At 41.0% G+C, this 19,832-nt stretch overlaps 1 protein-coding gene across 3 annotated transcripts in view; it reads left to right on the top strand.

Annotated features, from left to right (window-relative positions):
- Window positions 1-19,832, top strand: part of TTC28 (tetratricopeptide repeat domain 28) — a 647,342-nt gene that overhangs the window by 566,502 nt on the left and 61,008 nt on the right. The gene's annotated exons all lie outside the window — the stretch shown is intronic.

The following is a 19,832-nucleotide window of genomic DNA, read 5'->3' as shown; positions in this document are numbered from 1 at the left end:
TGTGTGAATGTTGCCTGGGGTTCTTATAGAAATGGAATCTGAGCTGGGGTAATGAAGTTCTGAATTGTTCTCTGCGTAACACTAAGCTTTAAGAGGAGCTCAGTTTAAGTCAATGGCATATGAGCAAACTGGTCTGCTTGGACATAGCTTGGGCATGTGGGTTCCGAGATAAATCTGAAGCTGCTTAAATCAAAGTGGAAGAAGAAGAAAAAAACAGAAAAGAAGAAGTAAATAAGGTGTCACTTAGTGTGATGCAACTCTGGTTGCAGAACAGCTGTGAAGTGTTTGGAATGAAGATAGTGTGGACAGTTTTAGAAGCCGTTTTCCAAGTAAGTTAGCCTGGTGTCCAAATTTGAAATCTTCTATCCATTTTTTCAATCAGCAGCTGTTTGCTGAATATCCCCATAATGTCAGTCACTGTGCTGGGCCCCAAGAATTCAGAAACAAGGCTCATTTCCTATCCTTGTGGAGCTCACAGACCAGCAGGTTTGTGGGTGTTGTGAATAGAGACATCCAGAAGCACAGGTGTAAGTTTCACAAAGGTCCATCTTATGATGGACCCAGTTTACCTGCCCCCCCACAATTCTTAGTCTTTTCTTGAAGTTGGAATTTTTAGTATTTCATATTAGAAGACATATTACCATCAATCTGATTTGTGATACGCCTAGTTAGCAAGACATTCATTCAGCAAATATTTGTCAAATGCATATAATATGCCTGGTCCTCTGCTGGGTATTGGGGTTACAGGGATGAAATCAGTAGATTTCCTGCTGCAAGGTGCTCTCAGTCTAAGAGGAGAGAAATAATACACAGGCATACCCAATCCAGACTCTGCTGCTTACTCTCTGCATGACCTTTGGCAAACAATTTAATCTCATGGAGTTTTTGTAACTATAAAATAATAATAATGCTGAAAAGCAGTAGGCTTGAACTGGGCACATAAGAAGGCTTCATGTAGTTGCCAATTATTGTAGTTGTCAATTATGAGAAAGGTAGGAGAGATACATAGAGGTCAGAGAAGCCACTTGTGCCTCGGGGAGGGCTCAATCAGGAGAGGCTTCCTGGAGGAGGTTTTTTTTTTTTTAAATAATTCACCACTTACATTTAACACCTAATGCTCATCATAACAAGTGCCCTCCTTAATACCCACCACCCATTTAGCATATCCTCCCCCCACCTCCCTCCATCAACCTGGAGGAGGTACTGCTTGAGCTGAATCAGAGATGCAGTGGGTTTTTGCCATGCCAACACAGCAGCGTGACAGGTGGAGCATGTGGCAAAAACCAAGGCATGCGATGGACAGCGCCGCACTTAAGGAGATGCAGGGAAGGCAGAACAGTTGAAATATAGAGTATAGGGAGGACTGGGACCCAAACACCCCTTTATATAAATGCAAGGGGGCCAGATGCTGTGTGACAGTGGCAGGGGGTGGTGCTGGCCCTAGAGCCAGGGGCCACAGGTTTGCTTCTAAGAAAGACATGTGGTCCAAATCGTCCAGTGAGAACTTGAGATCATTTTGCCCTCTCTCCCTGAGTCTCCTGGGTTAAATATTTTACATTGTCTATTGACATAAGGAAAAGAAGAGAACCACTTAAAAAATCTGCTGGACAGTGAAAAGCCTTGTTGAGCTTTTGAGCAAGAAATATTATGCATGCAAGTGAGGGAAGATTCACTTTCTATTTCTAGAGAAAACTAGAAAATAATTTCCTAACTTGGTCTAGCAAACCCTATAAAAGTAAGTCAAGTATAAAATATGTACATTTCCTAGTACTGTCTTTGTGTTGGTGAAAATTTACCTATCCAGGATATACATTCAAGGGGACCAGAGGGGTCTTGGCTGTGCATGGTCTAAACCAAAATCCTTTCTCTTTAAGCCCACCTGAAACAGCCAGGGCCTGAGTCCATGAGAGCCTACAATCCAATGGTATCAGAGTCTCTTTCTATCCTGTGTACTTTTAGAGTTAAAAATCAAATACTTCTGTCATGGTGTCAGTAAAACTAAAGAAAAATGAAAACAGTAAAAAGAAATCGTCTCCGGGTGCCTGGGTGGCTCAGTGGGTTAAAGCCTCTGCCTTCAGCTCAGGTCATGATCCCAGAGTCCTGGGATCGAGTCCCGCATCGGGCTCTCTGCTTAGCAGGGAGCCTGCTTCCTCCTCTCTCTCTCTCTGCCTGCCTCTCTGCCTGCTTGTGATCTCTGTCTGTCAAATAAATAAACAAAATCTTTAAAAAAAAAAAAATCGTCTCCTTTTTTTGAAGGGCAGAGGAGGCGGTGACTTGAGCCGTCTTACCATATGGTAGTAGCAGAGCTGTCCAAGGAGCTCTCGGGCCCTCAGCTTAGCCATAGAAAACATGTTTTCTTAAGTTATTTTGGCCTTATAGGGTATTTTTTTTTAAAGATTTTATTTATTTATTTCACAGACAGAGATCACAAGTAGGCAGAGAGGCAGGCAGAGAGAGAGGAAGGGAAGCAGGCTCCCTGCTGAGCAGAGAGCCCCACGTGGGGCTCGATCCCAGGACCCCGGGATCATGACCTGAGCTGAAGACAGAGGCTTTAACCCACTGAGCCACCCAGGCGCCCCTAGGGTATTTTTTTAAATGAAAAATGATCACAGTTAGCATGCCTGACCCTTGTTGGCCTGATCATTTTATGAAGAATAATAATATTATGGCAGAGTAGTCTGGAAAGAATGTCCGCTTAGACTAAAGATTCTCAGGACCTTGGAGCGCACACCAAGGCGGTGGAGAAAGAAGCGAGGGCTAAGTGTGTAGATCGTGAGCTGTGGTGGAGTAACCAGTACTTTCTTCGGCATCCGGGGGTTTTCACTTCCTTCTTTGGAAGAAGCTCATCTCAGTGGGAAGTATAATTGCCCTTGCCTGTGCCACTTTGGGAAGAGAACGTGTGTCCACAATCACTGAAAGGAAATATCCTTGCGCGGTCAGAGTTCATCCTGGCTGACCTCGTGAGGTTTAGCAGCTGCTGCCAAGACTCTCAGCAAAGGGGTGGCCTGGCTGGAATTCGAGAGGCACTGCTGGCTTCTGGATGTGATAGCGAAGGCTGCACATTCCTGAGGATAATGTATCAAAATGCTGCATCAATACGCCGATCACTCTCTGGTATGCATCTCCTATTCACTCGTCATTTACATTTTTATTTTCAATTTTGTGTAAGTGCTACTTGCACACAGTACAAAATTCAAGGGTTCAAAAGAGAACATGGTGAACAGTTTCCTGGGTCCCTTTCCAGAGAAAAAGCCTCATCCACTTACCCTTATGTGTCCTTCTCCTTGTTCGTTGGTGGCGGACGGAGTGTTTGGCAGTAGGTGGATAAAACTGCTTTGCAGCCTTAGTTCTGAACAGGGAGCCGATGTTGAAAGTTTGAAGTTATGGGGGGCGGGGGAGGCTTTCATTAGGCCTGCTTAACAATCAAATATTGATTTTTACCTGATATTTTATAGCCGTAAAATATATTTATTCCATGTCTCATTTTACCCTTATGACAATCTAAAAAACAGATAAGAGGAAGCATTATCTTCATTTTACAGCTCATAAAACTGAGGTGAGGAGAGAGTAAGTGCCTTTCATTATGTCTTACAGCTAATCAGTGGCAGAATGAGACCAGAGATGGTCTATTGTTCCCCCTTGAGTTCCTACTTCTGTCCAGTGATGCAAACCCAATGTGAGGCGGATTCTCCATCACCATTCATTTTGAATCGTAAATGGGCTCGTTTCTGATTTTAGACATACTTTTGTTTCTCGCCCGGAATAAAATATGGGAAGAAGCAGTACCATGAGGGGTTATTAAAGATCTACCCCAAGAAAAATGTCTCGTAATAATCAACCTCTGAGCCCTTCTCTGTTCTAGGCATTGTATACTGTGTGCCCTATGTATGCCATTTTTGGCCACATAGCCTTATGAGCTGGGTGATATTAACTCATTCTGGTTTGGGAAACCAAGGCACAGAGAGATGAAGTAAACTGCCAATAGTTATACGACTTGAACGTGGTAGAACTGGAATTCAAATCCAGATCTGTGCCTATTTCTGCCAGGAAGTGTTGCCTTCCCGGGTTGGATGGCCAGAGCAGAACTGGTTATTATCTTTGTAATATAGATTCTTCACTTATTTAAAGATCCAGCAAATACATACGAGGCTTGATTATGATTAGTTATTAAAAAGATGATAAAAAGTCAAGTGGGGAACTCTGTTAAAAATACCATAGAATATTAAAGAAATAAAAGCTGACTTCCTGCTTTCAGGATGTTACCATCAAGCTGAAGGCACAGAAGTAGCACAAATAAGCTTCAGAACATAAATAACATGATCATAAAACCACACTCGGAAACATAGAATCAGAGAGGTTTGAAGTTAGAGAGGCCCGGGAGGTTACTTAGAGACTCCTTCCAAGCCTGAAGTCATTCTCTTTCCCCCAATTTGTGTGTCAGTGATACCACCAGCCTCCCAAGATACCAAGCCACAGACATGGAGTTCTAGTACATTCCTTCCACTCCTCCATCTCCAAGCTCCTGAGGAGCAGCCTTGCAGACTAAATTTAAAGTGACCGTCAGTACAGTACCCCTCTCTCATCCACAGAAAAAGTAATGGGCCCACATTGGTTCTTTTAAATCTGTCCCCAGCCCTGCCAACCGTGCTTCTCCTGGTTCATATCCTGTCAAATCGGGGCTTTAAAAAGGACGTCAGAGGGCGCCTGGGTGGCTCAGTGGGTTGGGCCGCTGCCTTCGGCTCGGGTCGTGATCTCAGGGTCCTGGGATCGAGTCCCGCATCGGGCTCTCTGCTCGGCAGTGAGCCTGCTTCCCTCCCTCTCTCTCTGCCTGCCTCTCTGTCTACTTGTGATCTCTCTCTGTCAAATAAATAAAAAATTAAAAAAAAAATTTAAAAAAGGACGTCAGATTTCTGGGCCCCAGCCCCTGTGCAGTCCAGATGCAAACTCCCCTTACCCCCAAGGAGGCTCTTTAACAACAGCTCTCCTGCCACTCCCCTGAAGACAAGGCTGTGGCGACTCATTTCTGGGTGTGTCCTCATTTCAGCTCTTACTCTCACTCCTCACTTGCCAGCTTCGCGTGCCTGCCTCTGCTGTTGCTTGGGGTGGTATCTTCATTCAGATGCCTTCGCACCACACAGCCATGTGGTGGAAAGGCACCAGAATGTGTCATCACCGCCAGAGCAGATAGACACACTGGGATGGAAGCCCCCCACGGCATGTTGTGCAGCAACAGATATTGTAATGCTTCTACTTCTGGTAGTTCCTGGCAAATGAGCTCCTTCCAGGAAGTATACTGGCAAATGCCAACTAAAATCTTGGGGGGAAAAATACCACCTACCATAAGGTACTAGAGAGTGAACAGATGCGAATGGATTCTGGAGAAGTGTCAAAACATGGAAGAAAGGAATGGCACAGAGTATGTTTCCCATTTTTAGGGCTTTTAGACTAAGGTCAAACCACAGTCAGCAGCCACATTTGGCATTTAAATCTTGAGCAGAACACTAGAACCATTCTGGTCTGAAGACCAGCCTGTTCAGAACTACGACAGCCTATAGAAACTCTGCCCAAATGTCTGGCTGACCCCTAAACTGCAAAGGCAGGGGACATGTCGATTCTAGCTAAAGACAGAACTAACCCGAGATTTGAATTGCCACTCAAGAGATAGGTTTTTTCATCTGAATCTAATCAAGTTAATTGACTACTTTATTAAAAAAAAAAAACACCCAAAATCAATACTCTTTAGAGGACAGTAACAAACTTCACATTATAACTTTCACAGTGTCCTGGATACATTGAAAAATTACTTGACGTACAAAGAACCAGGAAAATATGACTCAATTATAAGAGGAAAAGACAGTCAACTCATACCAACTGAGATGACTCAGGATGTTGGAATTAGCAGACAAGGATTTCAAAGCATTTATAACTCACAATGAATAAAAATATAAGACAAGGGCACCTGGGTAGCTCAGTTGGTTAAGCGTCTGCCTTTGGCTCAGGTCTTGATCCCAAGGTCCTGGGATTGAGCCCTCATTGGCTCCCTGCTCAGCAGGGAACCTGCTTTTCCCTCTCCCTTTGCCTGCCACTCCCCCTGCTTGTGTGCTCTCTCTCTCTCTCTGTCAAATAAATAAAATATTTAAATATATATATAAAAGACAGAATAATATATAAAATATATTAAAATGTTATCAGATATATTTCAAATATACATAAAGTAATGTATATAATATATACATAAATATACATAAAGTAATAAAATATATAAAATATAATTCAATGGAGAACTAGAAACTTTAAAAAAGAGCAGAATGAAAATTCTAATATTGAAAAATACAATATCGAAAATAAAAAATTCACTGGGTGAGCTTAACAACAGAATGGAATTGACAAAGGAAAGCGTGAACTTGAAGATAGATGAGTGGAAAGTATCTAATTTTAAGAAATATAAAAAAGACTGGGGGAAAAAGATTAGTCTTATAAATCTGTGGGATAATATCAGAAGATCTCACATGCATGTGATGACCATCCAACAAAAAAAAAGGAAAATGAAAGACTAAAGAAGAAAAGATGGCCGAAACTTTCCCAAACCTAGTGAAGAACATAGACTTAAAAATTCAAGAATCTCAGAGAAACCCCAAGTAAAATAAATAAGAAAAAAGCAATGCCTTGGTACATCATAAGCCATTTTTGTGAATGAGAGAAAGTTCTGAAAGCAGCCAGAGCAAATCAACGTTACTCAGAAGGGAACAGTGATTCAAGTGACATGGATTTTTCAACACAGTTAAGGATGGAGGATGGAAGACATTGGAAGGATGTCTTTAAAATGTTGAAAGAAGAAACTGTCAATCGAAAATTCTGTAAAGAGCAAAAGAATCTTTCAAGAATGAAGGCAAAATAAAGATGTTTTCACATTAAAACAACCAAACAAAAAAAGCTGAGGGTATTGATATCAGAAGATCTAAGCTACAAGAAGTGCTGAAAGAAGTTTGCCAGGTTGAAGGGAAATACCGGGTGGAAGACTGAATCTTCAAGAAGATATAAAGAACATCAGAAATGGAAAATAAACGCGTAAAAACAAAAGACTAGTTTCCCCTTATTTTTTTAAAACTATATAAGATGATATAAAATGAAAAATCAGGGGTGCCAGGGTGGCTCAGGGGGTTAAGCATCTGCCTTTGGCTCAGGTCATGATCCCAGGGTCCTGGGATTGAGCCCCACATCGGGCTCCCTGCTCAGTGGGGAGCCTACTTTTCCCTCTCCGCCCTGCTCATGTCCTTTCTCTCTCTCAAATAAATAAATAAAATCTTAAAATCAGATCATTCTATGATATTTATAGCTGCACCACATATCCTAACTATCTGGTAAAATCTGGAGGTGGTGTGAAGTGGACTAATCAGTTGGAAGGTTTCTACTGTTTTACTTGAAGTGATACCTTGAAAAGGACGTATGTCATAATCCCTAGAACCACTGCTTTAAAAAACAGAATGATATATAGCTAAAAAGCCAATGTAAATTAAAAAGGAATTCTAGAAAACATTCAAATAATCCAAAAGGAGGTAGAAAAGGAGGAAGAGGGGGAAAAAAAACCCATAGGGAGCAAACAGAAAATAATAAAATTGGTAGGACTTAAATCTAATGTATTAACACTTTAATTAAATATTAAGGAATTAAATACTGCAATTAAAGGAGAGATGTCAGAATTAATTTCTTTTAAAGCAGAAACAAAATATCTGCTATTTATAAGTAAATTGAAAGTAAATTCATGGAAAAAGGTACACCTTACTAACAGAAGTATAAAGTATAAACAAAAGTATAAAGAAAGCTGGACTGCCTTTGTAAATATAAAACAGACCTCAGGACAGAGTGTTCAAGGATAAAGAAGAATATCCATCCAAAACATATAAAGACCACAAATGCATTTTTGCCTACTGACAAATGAAGCAAAATTTGATAGATTTAAAGGGAGAAATAGACTTTTCTGTAATTGTATTCAGTGTTTTTAACACCACCCTTTATTGGGAGAACAGAATTTTTTTTTTTTAAGATTTTATTTTACTTATTTGTCAGAGAGAACACAAGCTGGGAGGAGTGGCCAGCAAAGGGAGAAGCAGGCTCCCTGCTGAACAAGGAGCCCCGTCACAGGATTCACAGGACTCGGTCCCAGGACTCTGGGATCATGACCTGAGCTAAAGGCAGACGCTTAACGCTTAACCGACTGAGCCACCAAGGAATCCAGTTACAATTTGATAAAACATTTTGAAAAAAAAACCAAAAACCAGTAAAACATAGATGAAAGAAAAACACCATTAACCACCTTGACCTCGTTATGTTTATGAAACTCTACATCCCCAAACCAAAGGATACATATTCTTTTCAAGTGTCCATAGTATCTACAACAAGATAGATCATAAAACAAATCTCAGTGAATTAAAAAATTATTGAAATACTGTAGAGTGTGTGTTCTGACTTCAGATATATGAAAAGTAAACACACTTCTAAATAAGCCATAGATCAAAGAAGAAAACAAAAGGGAAATTTAAAAATATTTCCAATAAATGATAATGAAAACCAACATATCAAAATTTGTGATTTGCAACTAAATACAGATAGAGGGACATTTATACCTTTAAGTGTTTATATTACAACTAGAGAAAGATATAAAATCAGTGACCTAAGTTCTAGAGAAAGGAGGAAATAGTAGGGATAAAAGCAGAATCAATGAAAGAGAAAATGGATAAACAACAGAAAAATTCACCAAACCAGAAATTGCTTCTTTAAGAAGAGCAAACAATTGATAAACCCCTAGTGAGACTGGCTAAGAAAGGAAGAGACAGAGCATGAATTTTGAATGTAAGAGCTGAAAGAAGCATTATTGCTTCAGATCTTATGGACATTAAAGGGATAGAGAATATTATGGACAACTTTATACCAATTAACATGGCAACTAAAATAAAATGGAAAAATTCCTTGAAAAATGCATTCTATCAAAACCGACACAAGATGAGGGGTGCTAGGGTGGCCCAGTCAGTTGAGCATCCAACTCTTGGTTTTGGCTCAGGTCATGATCTCAGGGTCCTGATATTGAGCTGTCTGTTAGGCTCCATGCTCACTGAGGAATCTGCTTGAGATTCTCTCTCTCCTCAAAATAATAAATAAATAAATGAATAAGTCTTTTAAAAATTAGATTTTAAAAACCACCAATACCAGATGAAACAAAAGATGAGTAACCCTATATCTATTAGGGAAATTTAACTCATTTAAAAAACCAAAAATTTAAAAACAGGGGCACCTGGGTGACTCAGTTGGTTAAGTGTCCAACTCTTGATTTGGGCTCAGGTCATGATCTCAGGCTTATGAGATGGAGCCCAGTCTGTGCTCAGTGTAGAGTCTGCTTGAGATCCTCTCTTTTCCTCTGTCTCTGCCCCTCCCCCCCAAAAGTAAATAAATAAGATAAAAAAGTAAGAAACGTCTTAACAACAAATTCACTTAAAGCCTGGATTGTTTCACTGGTTAATTCTATAAAATAGTTAAGAACAAAACCGCCATTTTATACAAATCCTTTCAGAAAGTAGAATAGGAAATGCTTGTACTATGGGACCAAAACCTGACAATGATATTAGAAAAAAAGGAAAATTACAAATGAATATCCCTCATGAACATAGGTACTAAAATATTTAGCAAAATATTAGCAAATCAAATCTAGATGACCAAATAGGGTTTATCCCAGGAATTGAAGGCTGATTTAACATTAAAAAATCAGTCAGTATACTTTACTGTATTAACATATTGGAAGACTCGATATTATTAAGATGGTAATTCTTTGCAGATAATTTATTGGTTCAATAGTGTATCAGTCATAATCTCCAAATTGATAAGATGTTCTAAAATTTACATGGAAATGCAAAGGACCTGGAATGGAAGTTCATAAACCAAGGCCTGCAGACCAGCCGCAGTTTTGTAAATTAACTTTTACTGGAACACAGCCTTACTCATTTGTTTATGTGTCATCAACGGCTTCTTTTACATTGTAATAGCAATGTTGCGTAGTTATGACAGACCATCTGGTCTTCAGAGCCTAGATAAAAGTTTGCTGAGGCTTGACCTAGAATACCCAAAGCAGTATTGAGAAAGAAGTTAAGTAGAAGAACTTATACCACCTGATCCAAGATTCACTACAGAGCTATAGTAATTAAGATACTGTGGTGTGTAAGAATTGGCAAGAAGATTGGTAGAGCAGGATAGAGGGCCCAGGAATAGACCTACAATTATGTGCTTGTTTGATTTTTGACAAAGATGCCAAAGTCATCAATGGGGAAAAGACAAATCTGTTCAACAAATGGTGCTAGAACAAATAGGTATCCCCGTGGGAAAAAATGAACCTAACCCTGCCTCACACCAAACACAAAAATCAATTCAAGATGGATCATACATTTAAACATAATAGCTAAAACTATTAGAGGAAACTACAGGAGAATTTTTCTTACTTAGGGGTAGACAGGTCATAGAAAATAACAGGTTAAAAAAGAAAAAAAGTATATGTTAGGGTTTTTGGTTTTTTTTTTAAGATTTTTATTTATTTGACAGAGAGAAATCACAAGAGAGGCAGGCAGAGAGAGAGGAAGGGAAGCAGGCTCTCCGCTGAGCAGAGAGCCTGATGCGGGACTCGATCCCAGGACCCTGAGATCATGACCTGAGCCGAAGGCAGCGGCTTAACCCACTGAGCCACCCAGGCGCCCCTATATGTTAGGTTTTATCACAATTTAAATCCTAAAAAGATATCATGCAGGAAATGAATAATCAAGCCACAGATTATATATCTGATGAAAGACTTGTTCCCAGAGTATATAAAGAGCTCCTACAACTCAATAATGAAGTGGCAAACAATCCAATTTAGAAATGGAGAAAGATTTGAACATACAGCTCATAAAGTTATGTGACCATGGCCATGTATGCATCAGAAAACTATTTAACATCATGAGTCATCAAGGAAATGTAGTTTAAACCACAACAAGATACTACTCCTTTCCCACCAGAATGGATCAGATTTAAAAGACTGACAACGCAGATGTTGGTGAGATGTCAGAAACACTCATGTATTATTGGAGTGACTATAAATATATATTCACTCTGGAAAAAGCCCTCACAGTTTTTATGAAACCAAACATATAACTACCCTATATGCCAGCAGTGTCCCTGCTAGGTATTTATGCAAGGGAAATGAAAATATATGTTCACAAAAAAGAATTCTACCTGAATGTTATTAGCAGCTCTATTCATAACATCCCCAAAGGCTCATGTGTTTATGACTAGAAGAATGATTGGACTAACCAAACAAACAATGCTACAGTCATACAGTGCAGTCATACTCAACAATGAAAAGCAATAAGTTGAAGATACAAACAATGGCATGGATGAGTCTCAGAAATACTTTGCTGAATGAAAGCCTTACGCAGAAGAGTACATGATGTGAGTGGTATGTGATACCATTGCTGTGAAGTAATAGAACAGGCTTAATTGCTCTATGGTGAAAAAAAATCAGAACAGCAGTTGCCTCTGGGGTGGTGAGGGCAAAGATTAACTATGAAGAATGGATGAAGGAACTTTCTAGGATGAAAGTAATGTTCTTTTTTTTTCTTTTTAAAAATTTACTTATTTATTTTTAAGATGTTATTTATTTGAGAGAGGAGAGAATGAAGAGAAAGTATGAGAGGGGGAAGGTGAGAGGGAGAAGCAGACTCCCTGCCAAGTAGGGAGCCTGATGCAGGACTCGATCCCAGGACTCTGGGATCATGACCTGAGCCGAAGGCAGTCGCTTAACCAACTGAGCCACCCAGGCACCCGAAAGTAATGTTCTGTATCCTGAAGTTTTGTGGACCCAGTGCATGCTTTTGTCAAAACTCACTGGATGCACATTAAGATGTGTGCTGTTCATTTTATGTGATTATTTTTACTTTTTTACTGTATATAAATTTTAAATTAAAAACTGTAAACAAATATTGTATTCTAGCTAGTAACATACCTTCTGAAGTATTTAGGGGAACTTTAATTGAAGTCTATAAATTTATTTTGAATTACATCCAAAATAGAAAGTGAATTTATGAATGGAAAGAGAGAAATAGTTGGGTAGACATGCAAAAAAGCAATTTTACCAGAATATTAATGTTAGAATCTAGGCAGTAAGTATTTGGGTATTTATTATAAAAATTCTTTCAACTTTTCTTTAGGTTTAATTTTCTTATAATAATGTTTTTTGGTAAAATGTAGAACTGTCGCATGGACATATGGATCTTAAAAATATCATGGAAAAATAAGATGAAATATGTAATACCAGTCACTTAAATGATTAAAATGCCTATGTCTAGATTGAAGGGTAGAAGTTCAGGCAAAATGATATACAGTAAACACATTAGAACAGTTGCCTATGGGGAAAGGACAGTGAGTGGGATTTAGGGATGATGGAATGGGTGCCAGATGGGTGTAGGGTAGAGAGGCCTTTTGTCGACAAGTGATGGTAATGGGGAGAGAGAAGGGACGTAGGTGGGTGGATGGAAAATCATTAAACTTTGTCAAATCTTAGCCTCACCAGTTACTATGCCATTTTAGGCAAATTGTGTAACATTCTTCAGTCTCACTTTTCACATCTGTAAAATGGGCACTGTGGGCACTATGATCTCTTGCTCACAGAGTTGTGAGCCTTAACTAGACAATGTCCAGGAAATTCCTAGCACAGCCCTTAATCTCTGGCAGACATTTGGCAAAGGTGTATTCTTTTCTTTCCATTTATCTAAATCCTTGGTGACCTTCAAGGAGCTTACCTTTTCTTTCTCTCTCTCTCTCTCTCTTTTTTTTTTAAGATTTTATTATTTGACACAGAGAGATAGAGCATGAGCAGGGGGAGCAGCAGGCAGAGGGAGAGGGAAAACAGAGCAGGGAGCCTGACGCAGTACCCTGGGATCATGACCTGAGCCAAAGGCAGACGTTTATCTGATTGAGCCACCCAGGCGCCCCAGGGGCCTAGTTTTTCTAACTCCTTGTTCTCCAAAGACCATCAGCTCTTGTAACCCATTCTATTCTATCCTACTTTGTCTCACACAGGTAGAGTTGCTTTGCGTATATTTCCCTTATCTCTTCTGATAACCATCCATAGCTTCTGGAGGGCTCAGCGTGTAGCTTGAGTGTCCCTCTGCCCACCTGTCATCCAGCACTGTTGTGTGTGGTTATTTGTATGCCTCTCCCTTGACCAGCAGTTCTAGGAGGCCAGAGATGGTATCTGTAGGACTCTCTATTTTGTCTCCATGTAGAAAGCGCTCAGCAAATATTTGGTGAGTGAATGGAGATTACCTATTCCTCAGTGCTCTTTTCACTCAGCGCATTGATTTATCCTAGCTTTCGCCCACTGCCAGACTTGCTGAACTTGTCCAAACACACAGATGTAATGGTATCAGCGCAGCCCAGCCCTGCTGCGATACCACTCCAGAAACGCAGTGGGCTCAGACAGGGACCCTCTCTTTACTGTGGGTGCTCTTTCAAATTTTCTGTTAAACTACTGATAACATTTTAAACTTGAAGTCGATCTCAAATTTTATGTAATTAAACCCTCAAATACTAAAGGTTAGCTGAAAGGATCGGGGTCTTCAGAGACAATCGGGATTAGTCAGAGAGATGGCCTTCATAGATGAGGAGTGTATTAGGTAAAGTTTATTGGTAGGGAGTGATGTGGGTTGTCTAGAGAGAGGGTGAAACATTCCGAGGGTATAGAGTGACATGAGCTGGGGATTGGTGATGGCAGCAGAAACGTGCTGGAGGGGAGCCCACAGTGGGGTGTTGGCTGCTTCCCAGGATTATCACATGACATAAAGGGGACAAGATGGCGAGTGCATGAGTTAGAAGCCGTCAGCATCCCCTCTCTGCTCTCTTCTTTGCAACAGCCTTATCTCATCCTTGATTTGGTCCTGACCTCCTTTTCCTTTTATCTGGGTCAAGGACGGGCTCAAACCCTGATTATAAAATGAAATCCAAATGACACACTTGGAACCCTATATTTCAGTCCGGAAATGTTGGTTTTGCGTTGTGTCTGGCGCAGAAAACAGCCAGCTGTTGGTGCAACCACTCTGGAAAACAGCATGGAGGTTCCTCAAAATGTTGAAAATAGAACTACCCTATGACCCAGCAATTGCACTACTGGGTATTTACCCTAAAGATACAAACATAGTGATCCGAAGGGGCACGTGTACCCGAATGTTTATAGCAGCAATGTCTACAATAGCCAGACTATGGAAAGAACCTAGATGTCCATCAACAGATGAATGGATAAAGAAGATGTGGTATATATACACAATGGAATACTATGCAGCCATCAAAAGAAATGAAATCTTGCCATTTGCGACGACGTGGATGGAACTAGAGCGTATCATGCTTAGTGAAATAAGTCAATCGGAGAAAGACAACTATCATATGATCTCCCTGATATGAGGACATGGAGAAGCAACATGGGGGGGTAGGAGATAGGAGAAGAATAAATGAAACAAGATGGGATTGGGAGGGAGACAAACCATAAATGACTCTTAATCTCACAAAACAAACTGGGGGTTGCTGCGGGGAGGTGGGATTGGGGGAGGGGGAGCGGGCTATGGACATTGGGGAGGGGAAGCGAACCATAAGAGACTATGGACTCTGAAAAACAACCTGAGGGTTTTGAAGGGTCAGGGGTGGGAGGTTGGGGCAACCTGAGGGTTTTGAAGGGTCAGGGGTGGGAGGTTGGGGGAACAGGTGGTGGGTAATGGGGAGGGCACGTTTTGCATGGAGCACTGGGTGTTGTGCAAAAAGAATGAATACTGTTACGCTGAAAAAATAAATAAAATGAGAAAAAAAAAAAAAATAAAAAAAAAAAATAAAAAAATAAAAAAAAATAAAAAAAAAAAAAAAAAAAAAAAGAAAACAGCCAGCTGAGATGGTCTGACACTGAGGAGGGTCCTTTGGCAACTGCTTCAGCCTGATATTTCCATGTCTTCAAATCAATCCAAACTACTCATTAGGAGGCCTTGTTTCGGCGAGCAGTTTGGTGCGTGTGGGACCATCCTGGGATTGGATTGCCACAGCCTTCCCTTTGGTCCAGCTCATCATTCCCTCTTCATTTCTGCCTTCACCACAGTTCTGGACCCTGGAAAATAGCTGAGGAAGCCAGCCTCCTTGTTTTCTCTTCGGGAAGGCCAGATATGGCCCCTCAAGAAGTCCCGGGCTTATTTCCCTGACCCAGATCATCCCCTTTGACTGGGTAAATGTTCCAGGGTTTGTTAAAGCCTTCATCTGGCTAACAAGCATCAGATTACCTTTACATTTAAAAGAAGAATTATTTAATGTATGAAAACCTTAAAAGGCAAAACTGTTCATCAGCAGGTATGACTCTTTGCTTCAAATGATACCAGGGAGTACTTTCTTTGGGTAGAAACAGTTTTTCTGGAAGAGCTTGCTTCTCTTTTCGCCTGGAGTTCTTGACCTGCCTTCCTTTTCTTCTCTCTAATCATTAAAAAGGAAAACAAACAAACAAACAAAAAATGTGTGTTTGCCTCAACTCCGAATTTCCAGGATCCCGGGCCCCTGAAATATGTGCGGTCAAGGGCAGGTAATCTGAGAAACCCTTCAGGTTAAGCAGGGAGAGACTATAGGTTAGGGTCTTAGGGATTCTGTTTAATGGCAACAGCCTTTCTCCACTAAACATGGTTTCACAATTTATGCAATAAAAATAGCTCTGGAGCAATCCAAGCTGTTTCTACCCTCGCCCTTTGCATTGGGATTTTCCAGTGTTCCGTCCCGTGCCTTAACAATGCAGGGTATTGCAATTTGTTGCCTCTCATGGTATACATAGTAAATCCTAGATTCAGAGCTAGTAATTCTCAACTCTATCTTGTCTTGAATGGAAGCTACTTTTCTTACTTGATTTCTCAGCAGCCACTATCGAGTTTTTCTTCTTTAAGGCTAAAAAAAAAAAAAAAAAAAAAAAAGCAGACCACTGGCAGAATAATTTGGATCCATGTAGATGCTGGGCAGATGCCCAGTGGGAGAAGATAGGCCACCCTGATCTGGAGGGATGGTGGATAAAGCCTCTGCCTCACCCGGCTTACTCAGGTCTGGTTCTCGAGCCTGACACAATGGAAGCCATCTCCCTTCTTTGTGACCAACATGCTGATACCTCCACCGAGCTACATAGGCAGTGTCTGTAGCATGAACAGCGTTCTTTCCTGCTCCTGCCCTGCTGTAAACCTAGAAACAAATATTTAGCTGGCTGTGGAGTGCCATCTACATGAGTGCTCTCCCTCTGGGGGTCTGCTGCACACACAGCGCCTGGCTGGTCCTTTCACGTCGCCCAGGACATATAATATATTTACATCTCGCGTAACCATAGAAACCTGTTGTGTCGGAGAAGACTTTATGATTTTGCTGCTCCCCGGAAAGAGATGAATAAAGCCACAGGGCAACCTGCCACCTCTTTTTAGTTACTTTGTAATCGTTTAGCAATTAAGACTGCAGAACATTATTTACTATAATTTTCACATCTGTAGACATTTTATAGAGTATTGAATATACATAAGGAAATAAAAGCACTTGAAACATTATTTTAGAAACCCCATAGCCAGCTCTTTTTTTTTTTTTTTTTTTTTTGGTATTACTTACAGAATTTGTACTTCATTAATTATTCTCAAAAATGGCTCGTCTTTTTTTTTTTTTTTCTTCCCTTTTCTGTGGTAGGGTTTCCTCTAGGTACTCCTTGGCATAAGGAATGCATACACTTTTGTTAGGCCAGCTATACAAAAGGGCTGTAAGAACACGAGCTCCGGAGTTGGGAAGAGCTGGATGTAAAGCCCAGTATAAATATGAGCTCTTCCACCGACTGGCTGGGTTCCCTGGGGCAAGTGACTGAGTCTCATGGAGCTTTTCACAATATGCTCTGTGAAATGGGAATAATTATATCTGTCTTGATGGATCACTGTGATGAAAGTAATAATATAGGGAAAATACTAGACGCTTGATAGAGGGTCACTATGTGGCACTATTAGCTTTTCTCTAATTCTTACCTTTCATTTCCTTTTTAAAAAAATTTTATTTATTTGACAGAGAGATCACAAGCAGGCAGAGAGGCAGGCAGGGAGAGGGGGGAAGCAGGCTCCCTGCTGAGCAGAGAGCCTGATCTGGGGCTCGATTCCAGGACCCTGAGATCATGACCTGAGCCGAAGGGAGAGGCTTAACCCACTGAGCCACCCAGGCACCCCACCTTTCATTTCTTTAATGTGGAATGCACCACAAGTATATTCTGATGCTTGCAGAAGCTTGTTTTGTGTAGCATATATATGGTACTTTATACTTATCAAAGGCTTTACAAATATTTATTAATTATAAAACCCCCAAGGGAGTGAAGGAATACAAATTCCATCTCTTTTCCAATTAATTCTGCACCTTTCCATTTGGCAAATACATGTGTTTCAGCGCTTTTAATAGAGCAAGGAACCCCCTTGGCTCTTTTGTCTATGCTTTGGATTGTTTAAAGGAATTATCCAGGATGTCATGGAAGCTCTGATTTGGCTGCTGGATGACTTGGGCGACCCCTGCTGGCCAGCAGCAAAATCAGGAATGCCCAGCCCGCCACCGGCTGTACCCTCACCCCCTGGCCTGTGTGGACTACCCCCGGTAGCTGTGGACTGCGTGGGCTATGGGCGGTAGGGTATAATCAGGGCTGCGAAGGCATGGAGTTTACTCTTATTGTTATTATTTGCTCTATTATTGTTATTTAAATGGAGGTATTAGAATGCAGGGGACGTTTCCCACCAGCTAATAACCATTTAAGTTGCATTTGGGGGCTTTCACGACTTGACAACAGCTTTTCAAAATCTCGAGCTGTTAAACCCCCTACTGGGTTAATGTGGCAGAAAAAGACAAGAACGACACCAGCCAGCGGCTTTTTGTACAGTGCTGTACCACGAGCATCTGGAATAGAGAAGAGGAAACGGATCCTTTTAGAAAATCCAATTAGAGAGAGAAGGAAATATGCTTTGCTGAGAAGTGGGGGAGAGTGGGGGACAGGTTCTTCCCCAGAGGTAGAAGACTTCACTATTAACAAAGGAAAATCCTGCCTTACTTTGACTGGTTTCAGAAAACCAGGGTCTCTGGATGTCTCCTCAGGAAAACACTGCCTGTGAACCAGGAAGCTGTTTCCACCGCAAGATCCATCTAAACAATAACAGATAGAGGACTCTTCAAAAACAGGACAGAGGTGGAGAGATCAAAGACTTGCTAAGATTCCTCTCAGAAGCTTTGCCGCTTGCCTCTTGTTTTTCCATTTTAATTAAACAGTCTTACAAGAGAGCCAGGGGCTTAGGAGGGATTTTCGGAGTCACCCCTGGGTTGTAGGGACTACACCTCATGTGAAAATAACTCCCCTCCTCACAGCTTTCTTAGCATGCCGTCACACCTTGATTCGCTCGGTCCAGTGGTCTTATCCACACCAAACAGACACCGTCTGGTGGCTCCGGTGACCTTATTTGTATAGAAATGTCAAATGTGTGCCATTTGCCAAGGTTTTGAGGATGGTAAGTAAAACTACCACAGAGCCCTTCTACTTTGCCTCTTTAAGGGGATCACATTGGATTGGAATGTGCATTTTCATTATACATTATACATACAGGGCCGATTGCATTTGTAATGACTCTGAGGGCCCTTGTCACTGCGTCCCAGTCCCAGGGAGGGCTAGCTGCGGGACTGCCATTACCAGCAGACATGATAGGAACTTCGCTATAATATTCTCATTATCCTAAACCCTCGTCTCTTTTTCATGTGTTAAAGGAGTCATTTGGCTTTTTAGCATAACTTGTATTAATGCTGTAACCTGATTAATGCCGGTGTAGGAAGCCCAAATCTTTAGACAGTGACCCCACATCTTTAAACACTTTCTCTGTTTAACAACTAGTAAAAGGTGTGCCCTGACTCCATACCTTCGTGCTGCTCAAACCCCTCTCTGTATAAATGCTTCTGAATAATATGTAGTGTGTATGTCACGTATGCAAATGGTCCTCCCAGAGACCTTCTTGGGTCTTAGCATTCTGGGGAAATGGACCTCAGGGTGATCTTCAAAGACCATTTCCCCTTATAATAGCCTGTTTTGCACAAGAACATAGAATCAGATGGAATTAAAAAGCATGCATAGCATATAGGAGCTCCTGCTGCTGCTAAGAGGGCTGAGCTAATGGAACCACTTCCATGAACCTGGGGCTTCTCAGTCCCTGAGTGCCTTTAGAAAATGTGTCCCTGGGTCAGGCAGCTTCTGAGACCCTGGAGGCTGCATTGCTGTGTGGGAAGACACGGAACTGAACTCTAGCTCACTTGACTCCCAGGCCCACTTTTGCTGCTGATTAGCAGTAGGGCCTTGGGCAAGTACCTGAAATTCGGAGTCTCTCGAAACACCTTTTTTTTTTTTTTTTTTGCATTGTATTACAATTTATTGACAATATTTTTTAAGTTGTTATTTAAATTCCAGTTAGTTACCATACAGTATAATATTAGTTTGTGTAAAATCTGGTGTTTCAAAACTTTCATACAACACTTGGTGCTCATTACAAGTACACTCCATGTACAATCCCCATCATCTATGTAACTTAACCCCACCCACCTTCCTTCTGATAAACATCTTTAACAAAGAGAAGATCTACCTCTTAGCTATGCTACGAGGATTAATGCTAGTAGGGCCCTGGTGCTTGGCTATTTGCTTCAGCTGTTATTAAAGAACATGTCTCAACTCTGTTGCCCTCAGGATTTGGAACCGAGGGCCCTACAGATGAGAATGG

This window comes from Meles meles, chromosome 12 (genome assembly GCF_922984935.1).
Source record: "Meles meles chromosome 12, mMelMel3.1 paternal haplotype, whole genome shotgun sequence".
NCBI classification, from domain to species: domain Eukaryota; kingdom Metazoa; phylum Chordata; class Mammalia; order Carnivora; family Mustelidae; genus Meles; species Meles meles.
This window is presented reverse-complemented; position numbering and strand designations above follow the sequence as displayed.